This window comes from Vombatus ursinus, unplaced genomic scaffold (assembly GCF_900497805.2).
Source record: "Vombatus ursinus unplaced genomic scaffold, bare-nosed wombat genome assembly UNPS02001287.1, whole genome shotgun sequence".
Taxonomy (NCBI): Eukaryota; Metazoa; Chordata; class Mammalia; order Diprotodontia; family Vombatidae; genus Vombatus; species Vombatus ursinus.
The window spans coordinates 7,354,187-7,378,403 of NW_020941065.1; positions in this window are offsets into that span (position 1 = coordinate 7,354,187).

A 24,217-nucleotide genomic window follows, 5' to 3' on the forward strand; every position below is an offset into this window, starting at 1 on the left:
AGCCTGAGTGTCTGGTTTTCCTCTTCTTAGAATTCAGTTCAATTAATCAAATACCTATTAAATGCTTATGACATGCAAGGTACCCTAGGGACAGTACAATAATTTTGGAATCTAATGGAGAAATATGACATGCACACGGAATTCCGATTCCGACCCAGCCTGGCCTTTTAGTTTACATGACCTTGGATCCCAGTTCAGTCCCCTTTCCCTCGCCAGCATGCTTGAGCCCTCCCCTGGGTGGAGTGCAGCACTTGTGTCCAACTCTCCATGACTCCATTTGGGGTTTTCTTGGCAAAGCTACCAGAGTAGTTTCTCCTTTCCTTGTCAAGCTCAGTTTACAGATGAACTGAAGCGAACAGGGTTAAGTGACTCATCTGGGGCCACTCAACTAGGAAGTATCCAAGACTGAGTTTGAACTCATGAAGATGAGTCTTCTGGATTCCAAGTCAAGGCCCTAACCACTGCACCACCTAGCTGCCTCTCCTGTCCTTAGGGGACATGAAACTATCCTCAGCTGCTTTCATAATTACCTTGGGTAGTTGGGTCTCTTGCCAAGTTTTCTTTAGCTGAGCTCGACTCCCCACTGATTCTGTTTCATGAGCAATACTTCCCATTTTACAGATGAGAAACCTGAGGCTTAGAGCAGATCAGTCAACTTATCCTAAGGAAGGCTAGGAAAAGGCACTGGATCTTTGATTTCATTGGTAAAGAATCTTTGGTTGAAGGTGCTCCATCAAGGCAAGTCAAAGACCTTCTCCTATTTATAGTCCTAGAGGGTTGCCCAGAACAATGAGAGGTTAAATGATTTGGCCAGGGCCCCACAGCCAGTGTGCATCAGAAATGGGTCTTGAACCGAGGTCTTCCTGGTTCTGAGGCTGGCTCCCCATTCATTATACTACACCACCTCCCGACTAAGGTGACCCACCTAATAAGTAGCAGAGCTGGATTCGAATTCAGGTCATAGAATTATGGATTTTATGGAAGGGACCTTAGATGTCTTCTAATCCAACCTTTTCATTTTACAGATCAGGAAACTGAGGCACAGAGAGGTTAAGGGATTTTCCCATAGTCACAAAAGTAATAAGCAAGCACAGATCAGGTATTGAACTCAGGTCCTCTGGCTCCAAGTCCAGGGCCCTTTCCAATATACCACACAGCCTCATTTTGTTTTTCACATGTTCCCAAGACATTTCAATCAGTGAGCTGTCCCGAAGGGGAATGAGGTCCATTAGGGAGGTAGTCAGTTTCTCCTCTCCAGAGGTCTTAAGCAGAGAGCCCAACCAACCGCTTTTGACTGTGTTGGATTTGGGGTTCTTCTTTAGGCATTGGTTGACTTGGATTGCATTGGGGTCTGTTTTCTAAAATTTTATGCTTCTCTGATTCATAAAACCTCTGAGTTGAATGGACCCTGGCTCACATTTAGCCCTCAGGCTGTGACGGGAACACTGTTGTCTGGCCCTGGAAGAAGAGTTATTTGTTCCCTGATTTTAGGGCCATCCTACTTTCATTAGATGAAGGACAATGATGTTCCTGATGTCCTAGGGAGCAAAACCAAGAAATCATCTTAAGAGTTTTAAGATTTTTGTTGTAATTTTCGCAGAATAACTCCATGAAATAGACTGTTGAATTGTTGAATCATTTTTCAGTTGTGTCTGACTCCGTGACCCCATGTGGGGTTTTCTTGGCAAAGATACTAGAGTGGCTTGCCATTTCCTTCTTAGCTCATTTTACAGATGAGGCAAACAGGGTGAAATGACTTGTTTAGGGTCACACAGCTAGTAAATGTCTGAGGCCACATTTGAACTCAGAAAGAGAAGTCTTTCTGACTCCAGGCTCAGCACTCTATCTATAGCACTACCATGATGTAGAAACTGCCCACCAGCGTACCTGTTTTATACATGGGATAACTAAGACGTTAAGAGACTTGCCCATTGTCTGATAGGTGGTAAGTGGCAAAGCTACAACTCGAACCTGGGTCTTTCTTTCCTGATTTCCCTTAATGCTAGTTTCTTCTTTCTGTTGATTATGTCCAATTTATCCTGTCTGTGTCTTGTTTATACATAACGATTTTCGTTTTGTCTCCTTGTTAGATTGTGAACCCCTTGAGAACAGAGACTGCCATTTGCCTTTCTCTTTGTCCCCAGCACTTAGCACAGTGGTTGGCACATAAAAATCACTTAAATTTTTATTGTCTGCCTGATTTATTGATTCCCCCAAGTCTTAGTATTGTCTTTTTAAAAAAAAATATTTTATATAAGGTGGGGATCAATGGAGTCCAACAGGGGATCAATGGAATCTATCAATCACCTAAACCTCTCACCCCACTCCACTTAGACTAACAAAGAGGCTTGCTCTGATATATTAACCAAGTGAGAATGTCTCTATTGAATCAATCACACAATCAGAGACTTCAGACTACATACAAAAAGTCCTAGATCAATTTAGAAGTCCTTGAAAGCCATTGGACAAAATGTACAGGAAATATATTTGGATTGGTTGAAAAGACTTGGCCATACACTGTGGCCCCTTTATAAAACCAGTAAATTAGCTTGGAATCAGGGAGATGGAAGCATTTATTTAATGATTTCTATGTGCCAAACAATGTACACGTCGCACTTTTTTTTTTATAAATGTTACCTCATTTGATCCTCATAAAAACCCTGTGAAGTAGGTGCTATTTTTATCCCCATTTTATAATTGATGAAAATTAAGCAAACAGAGGTTAAGTGCCTTGCCCAGGGTCATACAACTAGTAAGTGACTGAGGTTGAATTTGAACTCTGCTTTTTTCTGACTCCAGGCCCAGCATTATAACCTAGCTGGATAATTTTTCTTCCATAAAAATTAAGTTATCACACAAACCAAACAAATGTAGCTATAATTACAAGAGAAACATGTCACTGGGGCAGGGTCACTATTGCACTTTGCAATAACTTTCTCTGATATGTGTTTCCAATAAGGAACTGATTCAAATTTACAAGAATAAGAGTCATTTCTCAATAAGGAAATAATCAAAAGATAGGAACAGGCAAGTGTCAAGGGGAGATATCCAAGCTATTTAAGTCAAATGAAAAATTGCCTCAAATCACTAATAATTAGAGAAATGCAAATTAAATCAACTCCAAAGTTCCACTTAACAGCCACTACATTGGCAAAGTTGACAAGAAAGGAAAATAACAAATGATGATGAGGCATCAGGAAAATGGGTACATTATTACCCTGTTAGTGGAGCTGTGAACTGGTCAGCACCATTGTGAAAACAATTTTTGTTTTCTCAAAATCTCCAAAGTTCCTAAACTGTGCCTGCTCTCTGATCCAGCAATACCACTATTAGGTCTATCCACCAAAGAGATCAAACAATTAGGAAAAGGAGTCATATGTCTAAAACATTTATAACAACTCTGTTGGAAGTGGCAAAGAACTGACAACCGAGGAGGGGTGCCCATCCATTGGGGAATGATTGAACAAATGATGGTAGATAAAAGTGAAAGAACAATCTTATGCTATAAAAATGATGAAACGGATTGTTTCAGAAAAAACCTGGGAAGGCTTGTGTGAACTGATGCCCAGTGAAGTGAGCAGAACTAGAAGAACTATTAGACAATAACAAATTTATACAATAGCAACATTGTAGTAGGGCGGCTAGGTGGCACAGAAAATAGAGTGCTGGACCTGGAGTCAGGAAGACTCATCTTTGTGAGTTCAAATCCAGCCTCTGACACCTACTAGCTGTGTGACCCTAGGCAAGTCACTTCAATCCTATTTGCCTCAGTTTCTTCATCTGCAAAATGAGCTGGAGAAGAAAATGGCAAACCATTCTAGTATCTTTGCCAAGAAAACCCCAAATGCAGTCATGGAGAGTTGGACAACACTGACAAATGACTGAACAACATTGTAAAGATGAACAACTTCGAAAGCCTTAAGAACTCTGATTGATGCCATGATCAGTCATGATTTCAGAGGAGAGATGCTGAAGTATGTTACCCACTTCTTGACAGAGAGTTGGAAAACTCAAGATGCAGGGTAAGACATATTTTTTTGGATATGACCAATTCAGGAATTTGTTTTGATTGACTATTCATATGTATGAAAATAGTTTTCTTTTCTTTTCTTTTTCCAGTGGGAGGTGGGAAGTGGGAAAGAAAAAATAGATTTTGGTTAATTGAAAAACATTAATTTAGTTTTAAAAAGAACATAGTAAACACTTAATAAATGATTTTCATTCATTCATTCTCTCTTTAAGGGCTTTTCCAGCCCTAACGATGTCAGCCCATAGCTGCTAAACTCTGTCTTCCTACCTGGGGTTTGGTCCTGGTGCTGGACAGTAGAATGTAAAATATTGTTATTTTTTTAAATTTTTCTTTGTATCCCTGGTACTCGATATGTTGCCTGGCGCACAGTAGGCACATAATAAATGCTTATTAGGATGAGGCCAAAGGTGAAAGGAGTTCACTTGGCACAGGCATGGAGTAACAAAAATCCCAGATGCCTTGAATTTCTCTTCCTGAGTTTCTGTGATTCAGTGAAATGGATCTCTAAGGATCAGATTTCAGTCACTAGAGGTGCTGGTCAGAGAGGGCTGTGGTAAGGCAGGTAGGATTTCTCTACACCTTAAAAATCACTTGGCTCAAGCTGCCATCTACTCTGCCTGCTTGCAAGGCTTTATTATTTATGATTCCTTGAAGGCATATGTATCTCACTCAGGAGGATAGAGAGACAAAGCTGGCTAAGCCAAACGGATACTTCGATCTTTATTTGGGTGTTTCTTGCTCTGTGGATTCCTTTCTATCTGTCTCTTCCCTTTTCTTCTTCTCTCTCTCCCTCCTGGTCTTCTTCTCTCAACGTCTCTGTCTCTCTCTGTCTCTGTTCATCTCCCCTTTCCCCCCCTTCCTCCCTCCATCTACTGGAGTCTAGAATATGGCATATGTACCTGTGGGATACCTGAGTTGTTTATGCTATGGGCAGGAAAATCATGACAGGCAACAGGCTCCATTGGACTGAACTGCAGGAGAGAAAGACAGCAGACAAGATTCGAGACAAGAGGAGAGGATATTATCCTTTTCTCTTTGTTTCTTTCTTCCCCTCCTCCTAACCATAGACTTGTGTGAGTATGGGAAGGGGGGACCAGAAACCCTGTGGGATAATTAAAATTAAAGCCCCAGCCCATTGCCATGCATGGGGGGAAACTAACGTGCCTTCAATGGGCCGTGTTGCAACCTGTTTGGCTCCCATCTTCTGCCTAAATGGTATTCTTCCAAATTTAATAAATGAGGTTTAATAGAACCCAGCCAGGCAGCACTGATTGACTTGACGGCTGGTGAAAATATTACGGTTTCATTTTTAAAACTTCACTGGGCCTTGTTCTTGCTTGCTTCCTTCCTCCCCCCCCCTCCCCGCTTCACAACCAGCCCATCTTGGTCTTCTTGTCATGGATTCTGCTACAGCTCCTAGGGGGAGGACTCCTGTCTCTCCCCACCACTGACCACACCAGGGAGGCCCCCAGCACCCCTGGTTTAGCTGTTTCTGAGAGTAAACAAGGTTGTAAACCGGCTTGTTGGATGGTTTCGGAGGAAGAATCTGTACGCTGTGCTCTTCCATCACCTCCCCATTCCTTCTGTCATTTGAATGTGAGATGTCGCAGAGCGCCCCACCCCCTCTGCACCACCACCCCCTTTCTTCCCAAGAGAAGCGGCAGGTCACTTGTGTTTAATGGAGCATTCCTTTACATTTACATAGTGCTTTGCAGTTATGAAGTCATCCCATTTTCACTGAGTCATAGGTTCAGAGCTGGAAGGGTCCTCCAGGGTCCTCCAGGGTCATCTAGTCCCACCCTCTCATTTTGGAGGTGAGGAAACTGGGGCAGGGAGACTGGAAGTGGCTTGTGTGCGGCCACACTGGTCGGATCATTGGATCATGGATCTAAACTGGGAAGACTATCTATTCCAACATCCTTATTTTGCAGATGGAGAAATTAGTAATTAGTAAATCTTAGTGAGATGAAGGGACTTGCCCAAGGTCTCACAGGTAAGTCATTCATTTCCACTCAGCAAACCTTTACTAATAATGTTAATAATAAAAAAATCACAATAGCTAACATTTAAATAACATTTACCATGTGCCAGGCACTGTGCTAAGCACTTTACAGTTATTATTTCATTTGGTCCTCACAACAACCCTGGCGGAGGGGAGGGTCAGTGCTATTATTATTCTCATTTTATAGATGAGGAAACTGAGGCAGGCAGAGGTGAAGTGACTTAACCAGGGTCCCACAGCTAGTAAGTGTCTGAGGCTGAATTTGAGTGCAGGCCTTCCTGACTCCAGGTCCAATATCCTATCCACTGTGCCCCTAGCTGCCCCTAAGCATTTAATATATGTAGGTCTCTGGGCTAGGTGACATTAGTCAATCAATATGCATTTATTAAGCACCTACTAGGTGCCAGACACTATGCCAGGCACTGGAGATAGACTTCTCATACCACAGACTCACTCAAGGCTTTTTGTAGACTATAGTTCCCAAATGGGCACCTCCTTTTACTTCTATTACATTGATCTGTATTCATGTCAGTGCTGTTTCACCTCAAAGATCCTCTGCTTGGTGTGTAAAGTCTTTTATGATTTCTCTTCAGGCCATCTTTCCTATTTGATTACTTCCATTTATGTTCTCTGCTTCTCAGCTTTGTAATCGAAGTGCATAGCACAGTACCAGGCACATAGATGCTTATTGATTGATTGAAACTAGTCCTGCCCTTTAAGAGTTAACATTTTTCTATTGAGGATATGGCAGATTGGCATATACATAGATGAGTGTAATACAAGTGTAAAGGGTATGTCTGGATGTTCATTTGGGGACTAAAGGCTATGGGTGAGTGTGCAGTGTGAGGAGACTGAGCTTAGGAGGTTTTGAAAAGTACTGGGGGTGGGGAGAAGAAAAAGGCAGTATGATTACAGAGGAAAGAATAGTGGATTTGAAGTAAGAAGACTTAGGCTGAAAATCTATCACCAACCTGTGATCTTGGGTGAGTCACTTATTTCTAGTTTCCTCATCTGCAAAATAAGGTGAGGGTGAACAACATGGCTTCTGAGTCCCCTTCCAGTTCTAAATCTATGATTTTAGGTTTCTGTGTATCTCAGGAAAGATGAGATAAAGGGTTGGAGAAGCATGGGATTTAGGACAGGAAAGATGTTGGGAAAAGGGCAGTCAATGTGACCTCTGACCTCTGATGTGACCTTGGGTGATGATAGGATCATAGATTTAGAGATGGAGGGAACATTGGAGGACATAGAATACAACATGCTTGTTTTATAGTGGTTGTGGTTTCTATCCTTCATTCTTGAAGAGGACTATGCAGGGAAATGAGTTGTCCATGGTAACCCTTGTAGTAAGTGGGAAGAGGTAGGTTTGAACCCAGGTCTTCTCACTCTAGAACCAGTACTCTGATCCATACTGCTTCCTCAGTTCCATTTTCCACAAACCAGTACCAGAAGAAAGAGAAAACAAGGGATGGGTGCTCTTCCCTCATGGGGGGTGATGCTGTGGCAGGAGGACTTGACCAGACAAGCTTAGGCTGTGGAGAGAAGCAGCTTTGGCCACTGCTCCCCCCAGAGTAGATGGCTAGGGATGTTTTGTGTCACTATCTCCTGGTTTATTAACTAAAAAGAGATAGACACTTTGTGCCTTCCAATCAATAAGTATCTCAAAAAGACATCAGTTGCTCTGAGCAGGAGATGGTGTCAGTCATGGTACTGACCTGCTCATAAACAAGATACTGGAAGTAAAACCTCATTTACATTTCTTTATTCTCTCTCTGTCTCTCTCTGTCTCTCTCTTTCTCTTTCTCTCTGTCTCTCTCTCCCCCTCTCTCTTTTCCCTCCTTCCACCTGTCTCTCTGTTTCCCCCTCGTTCTCTCTCTTTCATTCCCTCCTTTTCTCTCTCTTTCCCTTTTGTCCTCTTTCTATGCCTGTCTCTTCCTCCCCCTGTCTCTGTGTGTGTCTCTCTGTTTCTCTCTGTGTCTCTGTCTCATCTGTCTTTGTGTGTCTCTGTCTCTCTCCTCCTTCTCTCCTTCTTCTCTTCCTCTCTCTCTTTCCCTCTCTTTTTCTCTGTCTTTCTCTCCCTCCCCATCTTTCTCTTTCTGTCTCTGTTTGTCTCTGTCTGCTTGTCTTTCCATCTCTCCCTTGGCAAGGTTAGTATTGAGAAGTCTGAGTGCTAAGTAAGAGACTATAGAAGGAGGGTTTGGCCAAGGATGGAATCCAACTAAGCAACGAATGGGTGTAGGATCTTAAACTATTCAAGTGGAGTTGGACCTAACAGACTACTTAATAAAAATCACTGGTTATCCATAGGATTTAGTTTTGGGAGGGATCATGGCATCACTGGTGAATATTGAATATTTAGAGCTGAAAGGGACCTTAAATGTCATCCCTTCTTACAGAATGTAAGCGCCTTCAGGGCAGAGACTGTCAAGTTTTTGTCTTTGTATCCCCAGTACCCAGAATGCTTAGTAAATGCTTGTGGACTGATTGGCTGATTTTTCTTTCTTTCTTTTTTCTTTTTTTCTTTTTAACATGTGTTTTTAAAACTTTGGGTTACAAATTTTCTCCCTTCCTCCCTCCCCACCCACTCTCATTGAAAAGGCAAGCTTCTCGATACGGGTTATAGATGTGTAGTCATGCAAAACACTTCCATAGTAGTCCTATTGTGAAAAACTAAGTATATTTCCCTTCATCCTAATCTACCCCCCATTTATTCTATTCTCTCTTTTGACCCTGTCCCTCTTCAGAAGTGTTTGCTTTTGATTATCCCCTCCCCCAATCTGCCCTCCCCTCTATCAAATCCCTGCTCTCTTGTCCCCTTCCCTCCTTATTTTCCTGTAGAGTAAGATAGATTTCCATACCCCACTGTGTATGCTATTCCCTCCGTAAGCCAAATCCTATGAGAATAAAATTCACTCATTCCCTCTCACCTTCCCCCATTTCCCCTCCACTGTAAAAGCCTTTTCTTATCTGTTTCATGTGAGATATTTTACCCCATTCTACTTCTTCCTCTCTCCTTCTCCCAGTATAATCCTCTCTCACCCCTTAATTTTATTTTCCAGATATCACCCCTTCATTTTCAACTCACCCTAGGTCCTCTATCTATCTATCTATACATACATATAATTTTTCCCTCCCGCTACCCTAATACTGACAAAGGACTCATGAGTTACAAATATCATCTTTCCCTGTAGGAATGGAAACAGTTCAACCTTAATAAGTCTCTTACTATTTCTCTTTCCCATTTACCTCTTCCACGTTTCACTTGAGTCTTGTATTTGAAAGTTAAATTTTCTATTCAGCTCTGGTCTTTTCCTTAGGAATGCTTGAAAGTCCCCTATTTCATTGAATGACCATTTTTTACCCTGAAGGATTATACTCAGTTTTGCTGGGTAGGTGATTCTAGGTTGTAGTCCTAATTCCTTTGCCCTCTGGAATATCATACTCCATGCCCTCCAGACCCTTAATGTAGAAGCTGCTAAATCTTGTGTTATCCTGTTTGTGTTTCCACAATACTTGAATTGTTTCTTTCTGGCTGCTTATAATATTTTCTCCTTGACCTGGAAATTCTGGAATTTCGCTGCAACATTCCTAGGAGTTTTCCTTTGGGGATCTCTTTCAAGAGGGGATCAGTGGATTCTTTCAATTTCTATTTTTCCCTCTGGTTCTAAAATATCAGGGCAATTTTCCTTGATAATTTCTTGAAAGATGATGTCTAGGCTCTTTTTTTGATCATGGCTTTCAGATAGTCCAATAATTTTTAATTTCTCTCTCCTGGATCTTTTTTCCAGGTCAGTTGTTTTTCCAATGAGATATTTCACATTCTCTTCTATTTTTTCATTTCTTTGGATTAGTGTTACAGTGCCTTGATTTATCAAATTGTCACTAGCTTCCAATTTCTCCATTCTCATTTTTAAGGAAGTATTTTCTTCAGTAAGCTTTTGGACTTCCTTTTCCATTTGGCCAATTTTGGCTTTTTGGACCTCTCTTGCCATTTGGCTTAGGCTATTTTTTAAGGTGTTATTTTCTTCAGTATTTTTTGACGTCTCCTTTAGCATCACTCTCAGTTTTTCCTCTACTTCTCTTCCTTGCTTCTCAAAATCCTTTTTGAGCTCTTCCATGGCCTGGGACCAATTCATATTTTTCTTGGAGGCTTTGGATGTAGGAGCTTTGGCTTTGTTGTCTTCTTCTGGTTGTATGTTTTGATCTTCTTTGTCACCAAAGTAAGATAATGTAGTCTGACTCTTTTTGCACTGCTTGCTCATGATCTCGGCCAATTACTGGAGTTATAAACTCTTTGTTAAGGTAGGAGTCTGTTTTCAATGTGGAGAATGTACTGTCCCAAGCTTCAGGGGTTTTGTGCAGCTGTTTTCAGAGATACTTCTAGGGGCCTGTAAATTTTCAGTTCTTCCAAGGTGCTATGATCAAGGGTGAGGTGTTTACTCCTTTCCTGGCCTGTGCTCTTGTCTATGAGTGACCACAAGCACTCTTTTCTGTCTTGGAACTGTGAGGAGAGTTTCCTCTCCACAGCCACTACAAGCTCCACCATGCCAGCGCTCCTCCTCTCCCCAGGACCGCCACCCAGAACTGTGTCCCAGATCCAGGCACGGGCAAAGCAAGAGAATCCTGCACCAGCAGAGAGATCCCTGCAATCCCCCTCTGATCAGCCACTCGATTCCCCCTCAGCCTGTGGGCCAGAAGCTCAGGAGGCAGCTGCCGCCCCGGGCCGAGCTCTGGTACTGGGGCTGGCACCCCACTGTGCTTCTCTCTCACCACTGCAGAAACAGACTTTTCCCACTGGCTTTCTAAGCTGTCTTTGGCTTTCATGGATTAAGAAGTCTGGAAACCACCACAGCTGCCTGCGATTCAGTCCTCTGAGGCCTGCTCCAGGTTCGCTGTGGCCTGCGTGCCCACGCCGCACTTGCTCCTCTTCCAGCCGGACATGATATACCTTTCTAATCAGCCATCCAGGTTATCTTGGACTGGAAATTTGTTTCACTCTGTCTTTTTGTGGGTTCTGCTGCTTTATAATTTGTTTAGATTCTTTTTTATAGGTATTTGGAGGGGTTTGGGGGAGAGTTCAAGCAAGTCACTGCTTTTACTCCACCATCTTGACTCCGCCCTGGATATTCGACTGATTGGTTGATTGACCCAGGCATCAAGGTCAAGTGGGCACAGTAGGTAAGACCGCTGGTTTTAGAATCATGAAGTCCTGGGCTCAAATCCTGCCTCAGACACTTATGAGGTGAGTCATCCTGGACAAGTCACTTTTCTCTCAGCCTCAGTTTCCCCATCTGTAAAACAGGATTATAATTGTACCTACCTCTCAAGATTGTTTGAAGATCAAGTGAGATAACATATGTGAGGGATTATATACAGAAGTGCAAGTATAACTTTGTCTTATACAGATAACTATCCATTATCACATAGCAATGTGTGATTATCACACACAAATGTAAGAGAAAGGATTTGAACCCAGGTTTTACTGACCCTAGGTTCAACACTTCATCTATAACACCATGCTAGAAATCATCTAATTCAACTACTCCACTTTATAGATGATAACACTGAGACTAAGAAATGGCAAATAACCTGGCCAATGACAGGTAGGGAGTAAGTAGTAGTCACAACTAAAACCCAAGTTCTTAAACCACAAACCCAGCCCTCAGTTTGTCAGATTGTTAGAATGAGAAGAGATTTTAGGGATTATCCTATCACAGAACCTCAGAATGTCAGAGTTGGAACTAGAGTCAGGACGGGAATCCAGGATTTTTTACTCTAAATATTGTACCTGACTTCTATCTACTCCACCATGAAAAATGGGGGGATGTTTTTGAATTTACTTCATAAAAGGAAGGACCAGAGGAAGACTCTTTGTGACCCCATTTGGGGTTTTCTTGGCAAAGATACTGCAGTGGTTTGCTTTTTCCTTTTCCAACTCATTTTACAGATGAGGAAACTGAGGCAAATAGGGTTAGGTGACTTGCTCAGGGTCACACACCTAATAAGTGTCTGAGGCTGAATTTGAACTTAGGAAGATGAATTCCAGACCCAGCACTCTATCCACTCTGCCACCTTGCTGACCCAGAGAGTAATGACATTTAATGCATTCTTGGGTTGTTCTTGGTTGAGGTTGAGGCAGGTACTGTTTTTAATTTTGTTATTGCATCTCCAGTGAATGGTACTGTGACTTCTTGCACACACATGACCATGAAAAAGGGCAGTAATTTGGTCTGCAGGGAGAACTCTGGACATGGTGGATTCCTTCCACACATACAGATTGCAACTCGTATATGACTTACAATGTAAGTACTACAGAATTGTCATGCACTTAGTTAAATATAAGGGGATAATTTTGAACCCAGATCTTCCTAACTCCAAGCCCAGTATTCTGTCAATTCAATTCAATTAATGTCAATACACTCCTAACTTTGTGCAAAGCAATGGGGTAAGAGCTAAAGATACAAGGACAAAAATGAAAATATTCCTTGCCCTCAATTAACTTACATTCTACTGGGGGCAAGGGGACAGATAGAGAAGGAAAAAACATGTGCCCAGATTTGTCAATACAACTAATCAGCCACCATTTATAGTGCCTACCATGGGCACAGCATAGTGCTAGAGGATGGAGACATAAAGATAAAAGTCAAGCAGTTCTCTTTCCTTCAAGGAATTTTAGATCCTAATGGGAGAGACAACATGACCATATTTAAATATGTACATAGCACATATAAAATGAATACAAAGTACTTTTAGCACCTGGGGAGATCAGCAAAGGTTTCTTGCAGCTGGTGGAGTTTGAGCTAAGCCTTGATGGAAACTGGGAGTCAGAGTGGTGGATTCATGCAGGGAATACTCTAAGGCAGTAGTTCTCAAACATTTTACTCTTAGGACTCTTTTGCATTCTTAATAATTATTAATGATTCCCCCCAAAAAGAGCTTTATATGGGTTAAATCTATCAGTATTTAATTCATTTGAAATGAAAATGTCTTAGTATTATAAAGCATCTTGGGAAACCCAAGGTCCAGGACCACACTTTGAGAATTGCTGTTCTGACTCTCACTGCCACTGATAAGTTAGGTGTCCAGAGCATGGCTTCTATTCCCTCATGGTTCCAAAGAATTGGGAGTTATCTTTGTAATTCTATATAGCTCATGAGCCCCCACTAGTGTGCTTCTCATCATGATTATCAGTTGAGGATCATTTTGTCAGCCAGACTTAAGGACATTTACGAAAGTGGCACGGTAAGTCTCCTTGTTGTTCAGTCATTTTCAGTCATGTCTGACTCTTTGTGATCCCATTTGGGTTTTCTTGGTAGAGATCTAGAATGGTTTGCCATTTCCTTCTCCAGCTCATTTTATAGAAGAAATTTTATAGAAGAAGAAATTTTATATGAAGTGACTTGTCCAGGGTCACACAGCTAGTAAGTGTCTGAGGCCAGATTTGAATTCAGGAAGATAAGTCTTCCTGACTCCAGGCCTGGTGCTTGGTACACTATGGCGCCACCTAGCTGCCATAGTAAGTATAGGTGATGTTAAATATTCCCTATAAATTCTGTGACACACTCTCTCACAGATACATATAGTCTACAGAAGAGTGAACTCAAGTTTAGAAAGTACATGCAGCAAAGGAGTTGCTCACAATTCCTGGTTGCTAGAAGTTCTTTTTCTTCCCTTTATTGGGAAGTTCCTCTTGGGCATGGTGTAGTTTCTTTGCTGAGTTCTTTGGAGAGCTGCGACTCTTCATCCATTCTGTCTTCAGCTTCTGCTGTGCACCCCTCATCATTGCTATCCTAGGGGATGACAATGGGAAGATGGTGATTCCTCCTAGGATGCTGATGAGAAGTCCAAAAGGCCTCAGAAGTACATGAGGTCCTCCTTCAGTCAATAGTAGGGGAGGTGGAGGTGCTCTTCTCCCCTCCCCCTACCAAGAGACTGGGGAGGGGTGAAGCTGAGCTAGAACTCTCTCTCCTCAATCAATGTTCATTTGAATCTCTCTTTCCAAATTTTGCACTTGTCAGCAATTTTATAGAACACCCAAATCTCCTTAGCCAGTCCAAACACTCTTACTAAGTGTCATGACTATGAATCATCTAAGACATCTAAATTGATCAAAAACTTTTCATGTTGAATTGTAATGTCTTTGATTGATTTGGTCCAATTGAGACTCCTTCCCACTTAAAGTATCAGGGTTTAGTACTTTATCACTTACTCTAGGTATACTGGGTAATTTGATTGATTTATTCAATTATCCCCATCCTTATATGGGAGATGAGGAAGGAAGGCATTAAAGGCATTAGGGACAGCCACCACAAGGACAAAGAGACAGGAGATGGATCCTTGTATGTGCAGAATAAGAAAGTCCTGGTGGCCAGAAGCCAGAATCAGAGATGACTGGTGATGTGTGAGAGGAGACTAAAAAGGCAAGAAGGGGATGGCTTGTGAAAAGCATCAAATGTCAAAATATGAACAGAGTCAACACAAAGTAATGGCAGGCACAGTGGGTAGGGCCAATAACTGGGGTGGGGGTGGGGATTGTGTAGGGAGTGAAGTCTGGGCTGAGCTTTGAAGGAAACTTAAGGATTCCAAGAAGTGGAAGTGAGGTGGGAGTGCATTCCAGGCATGGGGACAACCTGGGCAAAGGCAGAGACATGAGGGATGGAAGATCTTCTCTATTAAACAATGGGCATGTCAGTTTGGCTGGTGCATAGAGTACGTGAAGGGGAGAAATTGTACCACATAGATCTGGAAAGATAGGGTATAGCCCGATTATGCAAATCTTTGAAGGCAAAACATGAGTTTGTATTTTATCTGAGAGGCAACTTTGCTTTTTGGGGCAGGGCAGGGTGGGTGGTGGCACACACAGAGGTGCTCAACAAAAATGTTCATTGAATGAATTGGATGGAATGGAGTTGAATTGGATTGCTTCATCCGAGGCTCCTGCCAAGGCTTGCTGGGGAAACTTTCTTCCTTATCTGTTGTTCTTGCTGTAACCCTGCCTAGTCTGCCAGATGGAGCCCCCTGCTCCTTCCCTCCCACCCCCACAGAGACAATCACAGCCATAGTCCTGGAGAGCCTGCCTAACCTAATGGCCACACTTTGTCTCATGTCAATTTTTATCTGTTTGTTACGTGAACATAAAGGAAAGATGCAATTTTTAACATAGCTCTAACTGATTTATTAATAGCCCATAATGCCCATAATAGTCAATCTATAAATCTGCTCTTAAGAATTTATTGGACAAATATTCCAGAACCATATTAAAGACACAACTCATAAATGCCCGTAAGCATCAATCTATTAAGTTAGGTCTTAGGAGAATACCGTTATTTCTGTTAAAACACACACACGCACACACACACACACACACACACACACACACACACACACACACGAAATGAGCCCCTGGCACTCATTTTCCCAAATATCCAGTAAGCAAGCATAGGAAGTATGGGAGGGGTTTTGGTTGGTGGAGGGAAGCAGAGTAAAGCTTTATCAGCTCTAAACAGTCCCTTTCAAGTCTTCCTCTTCAGCTAATTTTAATGACAACCAGAGGCATTATGGGAGTTGGAAAGAATCTCCTCATCTCAAGTCTCCCCCTGGTTCCTCTGCATTGATTGGGGTGGGGAAAGGGGAGAGAAGGGGCTATGAGGAATGTTGTTTAATAATTAACAGGATCACAGAACTAGAAGGGACCTTAGGGGCCATTGAGGTTAACCCCTTCATTTTACAGACAAGGAAAATAAAGCAAAGATAGGGTGACTAACCCAGGGTCACACAGTTAGTAAGGGACAGAAGCAGGATTTGTTGTGAAGGCAACATGGAGTAGTGGATCATATACTGGCATAATTAGTACTTTATGTTGATACTATATATGTATGTATATGTATACATATGTGCATATGTGTATATATCTATATCTATATCTATATATTTAAGGGGCCATCCCTTGGCTCACTTCTTAATCAGCCCTAACACTGAATGGGCATTGCCTCAGTGAAAGTGAGAACTCAGAAAGACCTTGGCTAAAAAAGGCCAAGGTCCCCCACTGCTTCCTGGACCATCTCTAGTTGACTTATCTACATTTGGCCACTGGACCCAGAAGGCTCCAGAGAAGAAAATGAGGCTGGTGACTTTGCACAGCCCTCCCTCACTCAAATCCAATTCATTTACAAGTTATGGCATAACTTTCTGATGTCATGGTCCTCTTCGAGAATGAAAGACAAAACCACATGTATATATTATATATATATATATATATAAAATATACATATATGTATGTATATGTGTATATACATATGTATAAAATATGTGTGTATATGTATATGTATATTGCTTTGCAAACCTATATAAACATTAAACTACATATAAACATTAGCTGATGCTGCTACTACTACTGCTATGACTACCACCACCACCACCACCACTGCTACTACTACTACTACTACTACTACTACTAGTTGTATTTTGAAGAGAGTAAGAGATTCTGTAACATATAGGTGAAGAGAGGGTGCATTCCAGGCATGAGGCACAGCCAGTGCAAAGGCATGGAGATGATAGATGTAATTCTGTATGAAAGGAACATTAAGAACCCCTCTTTCTAATAAGCAATTAGGCAGCTAGGTGGCATAGCGGATAAGAGCACTGGACTTGGAGTCAAGAAGACCCGAGTTCAAATCCTGCCTCAGACACTAGCTGTGTGACCCTGAGCAAGTCACTTGATCCCTCTCACCCTCAGTCTCCTTATCTATAAAATGAGGATAACAATAGCAGACACATCATAGGATTGTGTGAGGGTCAAGTGAGAACTATGTATTGAACAGTGTTTGGCAAACCTCAAAGTGCTATTGAAATTGTTGTTGTTATCATCCTGGACTTGAACTTAGAAGTTTGTTTTGTACTTCTTTAATACACTTGTTACAACAGCACGCTAAAAAAAAAAAAAAAGCAAAAAAAAACCCCTATGCCGTAGAAGGGGATTTTTTTTTCCTTAGGTATGAGTTAGACAAGTTTTCCTCTTGGGCCCTCTCCTCGTCTCTCCCTAAACTCTTCCTTGTTGATCTCATCAAATCCCACAGCCTCATCTATCATTTTTTATGCAGATGCTCCTCACACCTGCATAACCAGCCCTCATCTCTTCTGAGATCTGCTCTATATCTCCACCTGCTACCTGAATATCCCCTAAGCATCTCAAACTCTACTTGTCCAAAACAAAACTTAGCAGCTTTTCCCCAAAATTCATTCCTTCTTCTCTTCCTCCTTCTCCTTCTTCTCTTTCTCCCTCTCCTCCTCCTCTTCTTCCTTCTTCTCCTTTCTCCTTCTCCTCCTTTCTCCTTCTCTTTTTCCTCCTCCTTCTCCCTCTCCCTCCTCTTCCTCCCTCTCTTCTCCTTTTCTTCTTCTTCCTCCTCCTCCCTCTCCTCTTGTTCTCCTCCCCCTCTCTCTTGAGTGTCCCACCATTCTTCTCTAAACCACCCAGGTTTTCGGCCTCTGAATTTTCCCTGACTCCTTTGTCTCCTTCATCCCTCATATCCAAAACTTCCTCCACAATGTGTCTCACCTCTGTCCCCTTCTCACAATGCACATGACCACCAACCTAGGACCTTGCTTGAACTATTGTCATAAGTCTCTTAATCAGCTTCCCTGCATCCAGTCTCTCTCCTCTCAGCATCTTCCTCCAAATGTCAATGATTTTCCTAAATTATAACTCTGACTATGTCACCTCCCTTACTCAGAAAACTTCACCATCTCCCTATGGCCTATGGGATAAAATGTCAGCTCCCTTGTTTGACATTTAAAATCCTTCATAATCAGATTCCAATCTACCTTTCTAGACTTGTTTCACATTCTTCCCACCATGCACCTGTGTCCTAGTCAAAGTGGTCTATTTACTACTGCCTGTAAATAGCAGTATCTCTTCTGCCGCAGTGCCTTGGTACCAGCTCTCTACCCCTACCCCCAAGCAGAGTGCAGCCTCTTCTCCTCTGGGATTTCTATGTGCCCTTCAAGGCTCAGCACCAAGTGCCACCTCCTCCATGAATGCCTTCCATTTTTCAGGTCTCTCCTTTCCTCTGGATTATTTGTTTTTTATTGATTCTATGATTTCTTCAATGTGGGGAGCTCTCAGCAAGGATGGAGATTCACAAGAGTTGCCTAGAACATTGAGAAGCTCCATGACAGCACAGAAGCCACGTCACAGGCAGACATAGAAACTTAACAGTCAGAGAGAGAGAATGATGGGTATGGGCTTAGATAGGATATGGTATGGGGAGGCTTGATGAATTACCCATTGAGGTTCTGTCCATCTCAGAAATTCTGTGAGGCTTTGAAATGACTCGTCAAGATCACCTGTTGGCAAATTAATGGCACAACCAGGGTTAGAATTCAGGTCACCTAGAATCACCCTTGCCCTTACCCTATCAGAATCCAGGCATCCACAGTCCTTGTGGCCATCTCCACTCCATCTCCACACCATACACACACCTTTGGCTGAATGCAAGCTTCTTGAGGGAAGGAACTGTCTTGTATCCCCAAAGCTTAGCACAGTACTTAACTCATAGTATTGCTCTCTCTCTCTCCCGCCTCAATCTCTCTCTCTCTCTCTCTTTCTCTCTGTCTCTCTCTCTCTTTTCTTCCTTCTCTTCCTTCTCTCTCTCTTTCTCTCTGTCTCTGTCTCTCTGTCTCTCTCTGTCTCTCTCTCTCTGTCTCTCTCTCTCTCTCTCTCTCTCTCTCCCTCTCCCTCTCCCCTTACTTCCCTTCTCCCTCCCTCTTTTTCCCCTCATCTGTCTCTCTCTCCTTCCTCCTCCCCCTCTGTCCCTTCTTCTCCATCTCCATGTCCATTCCTCTTCCTACCACCTCACATTATGTTTAAAAGCACCTGTAGAGGCATCTACTATACACTAAGATTTCAGCCTGAAGTCTGTTCTTCCCTGAAATGTATGGAAGATAATGAACCTTGTCACAATTTACTTCCTTCAGTTCCATGCGGTGATATCCTTGCACCATAATTTCCAGGGAAAATAAACATATCAATGACTAACAGTGTTTCCTGCTCTGCTTGGGTTGGCCCCAGCATGACCAGGTTTGCTGCTGTCATTGAGCAGTTCCCAGGAAAGAATGGGACAGCGGCAAGAAGCTGCACAGCTGGTCCTGAATCTGTCTCTTCTCCTCTCATTCCCAATTAACATGTGTCATGTTTTATTTTTAGTTGGGCCAATTAAAGGGTTAGCCTATAACTTGGAGGGGGTAAAAAATAATTACTGGCTTACCAAGAGAGAGCCCTCCTAAATGGTTGAAATAGCTAGGGAAAATAATAGTTGATATTTATGGGTTACAAAATGCCTTTCCCATGAAGGTTTGTAAATTATATTAGCTTTCTTTTATTTTATCTAAACCCTTGTGAACTAGGGAAAGTGTGATCATCCCCATTTTATAGATGAAGGGTTGAGGTCTTAGAGGTCTTCACCTGAAGGCTAGATGAATAAGGGATGTTTTTATTTGTATTTTTTTTTAGTATGGGGATACTTATTGAAGGCAGGGGTAGTTTCACCCTTTCCTTGCATGCCTTGTACTTAGCACAGTATCTGGCACACATCAGGTGCTTAATAAATGCTTGTTGCCTGATTGATTGACTAGATGACTAGATTTCATCTTTGTAATACCTTTTAGTTCTGGGATTCTGGGAGTTTCAGAGATAAAGTGACTCATCTACGGTCACAAAGCTAGTAAATGGTGGAGTGAGGACTGGAACCTTTAAGTTCAGTGATCTTTCATTATTTTTATTTTGTTTTATTTTCTTTTTCCAGAAAAGTGGAGAATATAACAAAAAGAGGTGCACTGAGTTGCTCTTAAGGTTTGGGGAACTGAGGAAAACCCCCCTTTTTGGGGGGGAGGCAATTGGGATTAAGTGAATTACTCAGGGTCATGCAACTAGTAAGCATCTGAGGCTGGATTTGAACTAGGGTCTTCTTGACTCTCGTTGCTCTATCCACTGCACCACCTAGCTGTCCCCTGGGGAAAATTTTAATAAAAGAATTAGGTAAACTAGTGATGCTTAAGACAATAGGCCCATATTATAATGTGCTTTAACTCACAGGAGGAGAGGTTTAAAGGTTTATAGGTGACTTCTGCAGTTGAGGGTAGAGGTGATTAAGGAACCAACTAGAACAGTAACTAGAACCTCCAGTTTCATGGTCTTCAGGTTAGAGTTATTGATCATTCAATCAATCAATTACTGAATAAGCATTTATTAAGTGTTGACTGTTTGCCAGTAATTATGCTAAGCATGTCACATACAAAGAAAGATAAAATAGCCTGAGCCCTCAAGGAACTCAAATTCTAAAGGGGGGATTGTTGTTACCGAGTCATTTCAGATGTGTCAAACTCTTCATGGCCCCATTTCGTGTTTTCTTGGAAAATATACTGAATTGGTTTGCCATTTGCTTCTCCAGCTTGCTTTACAGATGAGGAAACTGAGGCAAACAGGGTTAAGTGACTTGCCCAGTGTCACACAGCTAGTAAGTGTCTGAGGCTGGATTTGAACTGATTTCCTTCTGACTCCAGGGCAGATGCTCTGTCCACTTTGCCACCTAGTGGCCTAAAGGGGGAAGACAATTTGTAAATAACAAGGTACATGGCAGATATATAATGATATTGTCTAGCATTTATGCAGAGTTTTAAGATTTGCACACTACTTTACAAATACCTTATTCTAACCTCATAAAAATCCTGGGAAGTAGGTGCTATTATCCCCATTTTATGGAAGAGGAAATTGAGGTAAACAGAGGTTAAGTGACTTGTTCAGGGTACACAGCTAAGAAGCACCTGAGGTTGGATTTGAACTGAGATCTTCCTGACTACAGGAGCAATGCTCTTTCTACAGCATCACCTAGTTGCCTTTGAGCAGCTCTGCAGAATAGAGGAGAGGTCATCTCAGAAAGGAAAGTTCTAGCATCTGGGGTTACCCAGAGTGGAAGAAGGGGGTCAGTGATGGTCCTGAGAAAAGGCTGCCCTTTGACCTTGCCACGCTCAGCTTTCTTTCACCCCTGGTCAACATGGGGTGTGATTGAAGGGCCTATCAACTCTGTGACAGAATAGCTCATAGAGTCACAGGGTGACTGATTTTATGGTGATAATGAGGCTTAGGTTCTGGCTCAGAGATGGTAGATGGGCTGGAGGTTGGCTATTAAAGCAACAGGTACGGAATTTTTAAAAAATAGCTTGAGAGAGAGGAACATTTCGAGCATAGGCAGTCTGCTCAAAGTGCTCAGTGGGGGATCACAAATCCTCCAAAGTCTAGCACAACTTTGTAATCAACTATGCTTATCTATGACATTGCGGAAAGGGTTAGGCGGGGTAAAGTCATCATGATCATGCCTCTGTCTTCATATTATCTCCTAAAATCTTTCCCTAAGCACTTGTAGCTTTCTTAGTTGAGACGTGGGGCACAGAGCCTTGGCCTTGGATACAGGAAAACCTGAGTTCAAATCCCACCTCTGACATACTAGTTTTGTGACCCTAGACAAATCATAGTCTCACAGTGCCATAGGAAACTCTCCACAGTTACAAATTACAGAGAAGGCATCAACCTGGACTGTTGAATGGAGTGTCTTCATCTGGGAGTTCCCTATACCCATGAAATCATGTGTCCAGTCGCTAACCCAATCCTTACCTCATTTTATACTCTTAACACTACCATGAAGTAGGTAGAATGGTAACTCCTGTGTCACCTCCTTAAACCCTCAGTCATTAATTTCAAATGTCTTCTATATAACCCAAATACACTGTCATTCTATCCTCTCCGAAGGCTGAAAACCTCTTTCAATTGAAATTAAATTTTGATAATGGATAGGAAAGGCAGCTAGGGGGCGCCGTAGTGCATAGAGCCCAGGACGTGGAGTCAGGAAGACTCATCTTCCTGGGCAAGTCACTTCACCCTGTTTGCCTCAGTTTCTTCATCTATAAAATGAACTGGAAAAGGAAATGGCAAACTACTCCAGTACCTTTGCCAAGAAAACCCCAAATGGGGTCATGAAGATGACTATAAAATGGAGATCTCATTGGAGATGACTATAAAATGACTGAAAAGGACAGAAAAATGCTGATGACCCTAACAAGGGTCAAGAAATCATGGAATGTCAGAGCTAGAAAGAATTTTTGAAATCATATATGCATACATATACACTCTAAGCTTATAGTATCAGGAGCTCTAAGGGACCTATTTCCCAGCTCAATTTAACTATTGAGCCCTTTGGGGCTTTCATGCTGATGAAATCTATAAATGTTAATAGGCTAGGAGATTGGGGTGGGGGTTATGAAATGCAGCTGGGATAATGGGGAGTCTGGGAAATTTGAAAACAAAATAAAGGAAATTAAGCCTATTTTCATACCAAAATATTGCTACATGTAATGAGTGTTTGTATATATATATATACATAATCACACCAAGGAAGCCAGGGCAATGAACTGTGGGGGTGGCAAAAATTAGCTGAGGATAATAATTCTGAGACATAGTATCATTCTTTCTCCCACCGTGAGACATCTGGTAATGGTAGGAAGAAGTTTTCTTTTTTCTTTTTTTTTCTTAGTCGTGCCTGTCTCTTCATGATCCCATTTTGAGGGGTTTGCTTGGCAAAGATACTGGAGTGGTTTGCCATTTCCTTTTCTAGTTTGTTTTACAGATGAGGAAACTGAGGTAGACAGAGTGAAGTGATCGCCCAAGGTCACACAGTTAGTAAGTGTCTGAAGCTGGATTTGAACTCAGGAAGATAAGTCTTCCTGATTACAGGATCTGGCCAGCTGCCCTGGAAGAAGTAGAACCACCCAATAGGCTGGGTACTTTCCTCTCATTCTCGTGACATAACACAAATTGGATGGCAATGTCATTTGATTTTAATCTAGTGAAAATGTTCAAGTGTTGTCAATGTCCTTTAAATTTTGACACCCTGGAACAAAGGCTTGATGGCAACACCTTAGGGACAGTTCTGATGATGACCCCAACTGTTTTTCCGTCTATCAATGTCTTTAATGTAGGATTTCAGGAGAATGTCAACTCCTTGATGGTTGGTGTTTCTCAGGTTGACTTTCATGCTCTTGTTTTCAAGTTGTTTGCCTTCAAGAGAGAGGAGTGCAGCTCTGGGGAGGATGTCTTTCTTCTGGATGGCTTTCCTGCATGTTTCTGTGTTGCTCTATGCTGTATATCCTGGGAGAAATTTCATGTCCTGGGCTGTACTGTGAAATGCCTGAGAGCTTAGGGACAGAAAACATTACTGGAATCAGCAAAACATAGAAATATGAGTCAGGGAGGACCTTAACAGAGCCCCCTCATTTTATAGATGAGGAAAACTGAGCTCAGAAAGGGTAAGAAACTTGTCTTTGCTTGCCTATCTTGTAATTGTCAGAGCCAGAATTTGAACACAGATCTTATGCTCCAGGGTTAGAGCTCTTGGATTTGGGAATGGATCAATAACAGTTACTGTGTGTGGTGTAGTGGAAAGAGCTCTGGTTCTAGAATCAGTAAGATCTGAGTTCAAATCAAGCCCTGACACTTAGTAGCTATGTCACCCTCGGAAAGTCCTTTAAACGCTGCCTGCCTCAGTTTCCTCATCTGTGAAATGAGGATATTAATAGCTCCTACCTCCCAGGGTTGTTGTGAGGATTAAATGAGATAATATTTATAAAACATTTTACGAACTTGAAAATGTTATATGATAGCTCTTGCTGTTATTTTTATTACATTCCGGGTCCTCTGCTATGGCTCTGAGGACATAGATACAAAGACCGAAACAAAGATCTGTCTCTGTTCTCAAGTACATATTTTAAAGGGGGAGATCGCACACATATGAAGGCATATCCAAAACAATTGAAAAGCAGATAGAAGGTTGCTTTGTGGGGAAAGGTGCTAGAGCTGGCATCAGGTGGGAGTTGAAGGGGACCATGAAAAGCCCGGTATAGAGGAAGCACATGAGCAGAGACCTCAAGAGAGCTAGAAGCTGCAGGATGTCGAGGTAAGGGGAGTGAACATTCCCGGCATGGGGGATGGACAGTTACAAAGGCATGGAGGTGAGAGATATCATGTGTGAAAAACAGCAAGAGGGCCAGTTTGAGGCGACCATATCATGTATGTTTGGGAATAATGTATAATAAGGTTAGAAACAGAATGAGGCTAGGTTGTGAAGGGCCTTAAATGTCAA